We start from the raw sequence: 3,751 nt of genomic DNA, 5'->3' as shown, positions 1-3,751 counted from the left end.
ACTAGCACCCATGCTGCGGGGATGTTCAAAGGCCACCATATTGCATTCACTCAGACCAGGGATCGGGAAAGTCAGTCGCCATTCCCTTTGTGATGCAGCGTGATTCATGGGGGCTGCTATACAGAACATGATGTAAGGTCCGTATTGAATGCATAGGAATCCGTTATGCTAATGAGTGACTGCCAAGTTTGTTGATCCTTAATGCGCCTGCTCAGGGGCACGACTCGGGTACGAAAGGCGAGTGGATGAGGGGGGGGGGGGGGCGGTACAAGCGCTAATTTTGACCAAACGCTAATTTATTTCCTCTACCTGTCATCGACAATGCCATGTTAAAACTCAGTGACTGGAACGATAAGTGACATTCAACAAAACAGCTTTCGTTTTCCAGAAGCTGTACGGTGAATTCAAGGGCGCTGGTGGCGCATAGAGGCGCGGTTCAGCGTGGGCGGAAGTTTTGGCGATCGCCACTTCAATCGGCTTATGCAAGGCGTCAGCAACAATTCAAAAACTTAAGAAAAAACTGTATAAACAATGCTGTGCAAAAAACCAGAGGCAAGTAACACCTGCTTTGCCGTCTGATGTGTATGCCTTACTCATCAACGCATTTGAGTTCTGACGTGTTTACTTCAACTTAGAAGTGTGTTCGCAAGAGATCATTCGTCTTCCTCTATCACATTTGTCCTAGATCTTGCGTAATGATTTTATGACGATTATAAACGTGGTTTCTCTGTAGGCCAAGTAACTCTGTACGCCAAATTAACTTGTCAAACTGATGGAAACGTCAGGCTTTTCAACAATGTGTACAGGCACTTTAGCACTTACGTAGTGTTTAGCAGCCAAATGCCGACCTTGCAACGCGTTTCTATCTTTCCCCTAGACAAGATGGCAAGAGGATGCCGGACGAGCATAGGGGGCGGCGCCGACGTCCAGTTAAATGAACTGGATGAGGTCTTACTGGATGTCATCGGTTAGTATTACTGGCTGCACTGGTGACAAATACCCGTACTGTCATACAGTGAACTGTCTTTCAAACAATGATGCATTGAGGAATAGATGTACTTAACAGAGAGTAGCATTCTCACTTAGATATATACCTATATTATACCAATGGTGTGCTTTTCCCTAATACCTGATGCTTGCTTCAATATTTCGTGATGTGGAATATCCCCGTCGAGCAAGAAGTGTGTTTGTATACATTGTTGTCAGCGGGTAGGATGACGTGTCGAATGGAGCCATTTGTGAGCCACTATTTCTTTCCCGTGCTTCACCTCTGTCATTTTTGGTTTTTGCTGCATGGCCGTTGTTTTCGAGTCATCAATGTATTTCAGGTCGAGAGGACGAAGCGGCCATGACCAACGTCGCAGGCGGCAGAACCGTGTCGTCGTGGGATACTGGGAGTACAACAGACAGCAGTACACATGATCTTGTCTTGGATCCGGCGCTGCCCCCTGTGCTGGCTCAGGCTAACACGTTGGCAGCCAGCTCCTCGCCGTCGGCGTCCTCTCGACACGCAGTGTCCGCCTCACCCGAGCTCGACCGGCAAGCTTTAGCCGAGAGGAGCCGGCGGCTACTCAGCATACCTGACGAGGAGCGCACGGCAGAAGAGCGGGCCAAGGTCAAGATCTGTCTGACCGCCCGACTTCGGGAGCATCTGGTCAATGCCTTATGCCCAGAAACCGGAAAATCGCCCTTGTGGTTGCATTTGATTCTGATGTTGAGATGCCCATTCACCCAGATTGCTTGAGGTGCGTTTTCCTGTTATCCGTTTCCACATATATGCAAAACACAACTGAGCTGTACTTGGCGCACTTCGCCATTTCTGTGACATAAAACTAGAACCGGTTCATTGATGGATTTATTATCAAAGAAACAAGGTTGAACGGCAGACATGGACATGGACACGGAACTAGCGGAATTACTGGATGACGGCATTCCGGCGCTCCTGTCCAGCACGCCGCTCCGCTGCACCGCCCTCGTCGAAGGCGCCACCTGGTCGTCACCGCCTACCGCGGCCTCTTGCGTGCCTTCACCGCCGAGCCATCCCCCAAAATCATCTCCCATCTTGCACACGTTGTGCAGGATGATGCATGCACTGGAAAGAAAGCACAGCAGGGTCGCAGCACCCTAATGTGGCATGAAGAACAATGATAACAATGTGTACATTTTGGCATGCTAGTGGCACAGTTCACTGGCAAGGCTAGGAAAGCGTCAGACTGGCTGGGAAAGTGTCGGAAAAGTCAAAAGTGACACAGACAAACTTACCGTATGACACGGAGCGGCCTCTTTGGGTCACGCATACATAACCCCATCTTTAGCACCGGGAAGCGACGCTTCATCACACCGCAGGCGTTTTCGACAACGACCCTGGTGCGCGAGTGTGCCTGGTTGTACCTGCCAATAGAAATGCACATGAAAACATGGCCATGCTCGCCAGCCATTATATTGCCCTACGCCACGAATTGAACGCTAAGGAATATTTAACTAAAGAAGGAACTTTAACTTGATGCAATCAATGTAATTTGACATCCAAGACACAAGCACGCACAATTGTTCCTGAATGCCCCATCCGCATCACCAATTCGGAACAGAATCACATCAAATTTGCAAGGGTCTCTGCCAGCCCATTATTACTTTCAATGGCGTCTAGGATACAGCAAGGTAATGTGACTCGCCCAGTCATTCATACTTGACCTTGACCAACCCATTTGATCCGAACTTACCCCATTGGAAACGAAATGGTTTTCTCCGACGTTCGTCTTTTTAATATTGTGAAAATTATCAGGAGTCCCGCACTAACGTAATCGTTTGCCTAGATTTTGGAGTCCCACCCCTCGCTGTGAGCAAATGCGTTTTGTCGCGGACGCAAGCGTTTTTGTAAACACAGACGCATCGGGTTCTTGCTACCATCTTACGCCTGCTCTTCTGGAGATGCAGGTGCCGCAAACGGGTGGTCATCAGCCACGGCATCAGTGGATAGGCGCTGTCGCCGAGCAAGATCCCATGACGCGCTGGTCCTTGATGTGATCTGAAGCTGAACAGCGAAATTTCGTTATTGAAATGACCGTTTTGAAACATATCTTAAAGTTCCGGACGAGGCAATTTATGCCAGTTTGCTAGCAGTTAGCTGGGCTACTGTTAACATTGGTCTAGTGGCCAAAGGCATTGCCTGATATTTCATACGCTGTTTCATTTATGTCGTGTTCTCTAGTGGGCAAGCATATTACATTTGAGAAATGCTCTTGCCTTTTAGTCATTCAATTGTATAACTAGCATTTCGACGAGGCCCGATGTCCGCAGCACTCGAGCGTCGTGGACCCGACCAGTGCGATGCGCCACAGCCGCGCGGATGCTCCGGTGTCCGCAGCACTCGAGCGTCGTGGACCCGACCAGTGCGATGCGTCACAGCCGCGCGGATGCTCCGGTGTCCGCAGCACTCGAGCGTCGTGGACCCGACAAGTGCGATGCGCCACAGCCGCGCGGATGCTCCGGTGTCCGCAGCACTCGAGCGTCGTGGACCCGACCAGTGCGATGCGTCACAGCCGCGCGGATGCTCCGGTCACGTCCGGCAACTGCCATGCAGTTAATTGACGTGAGGCCTTTGCGGTTCACGTAGAGGGCCTTTTGTGACTTCGGCGCTCGGATCGGGATGTGCGTTCCGTCCACGCAACCTGAAAGCCGTCCGTCACCGTTCGCCGAATGCATTGTGTGCTACCTATCTCAGCAGGTGTGAGCGTACATCTCTGGGGCAATG

The 3,751-nt window shown here is 50.6% G+C and overlaps 1 long non-coding RNA gene across 1 annotated transcript; it reads right to left on the bottom strand.

The window, feature by feature from the left end:
• Positions 1–1,947: 1,947 nt before the first annotated feature.
• LOC119113406 (uncharacterized) lies at positions 1,948–2,995 on the bottom strand. The gene is made up of 3 exons (XR_005095907.1): positions 2,913–2,995; positions 2,263–2,391; positions 1,948–2,092 (listed from the first exon to the last, which is right to left on the bottom strand). It is a non-coding gene; the product is annotated as an uncharacterized LOC119113406 (long non-coding RNA).
• Positions 2,996–3,751: the final 756 nt, after the last annotated feature.

This window comes from Pollicipes pollicipes, unplaced genomic scaffold, assembly GCF_011947565.3.
Source record: "Pollicipes pollicipes isolate AB1234 unplaced genomic scaffold, Ppol_2.1 Scaffold_2555;HRSCAF=2994_pilon_pilon_pilon, whole genome shotgun sequence".
Taxonomy (NCBI): domain Eukaryota; kingdom Metazoa; phylum Arthropoda; class Thecostraca; order Pollicipedomorpha; family Pollicipedidae; genus Pollicipes; species Pollicipes pollicipes.
This window is presented reverse-complemented; position numbering and strand designations above follow the sequence as displayed.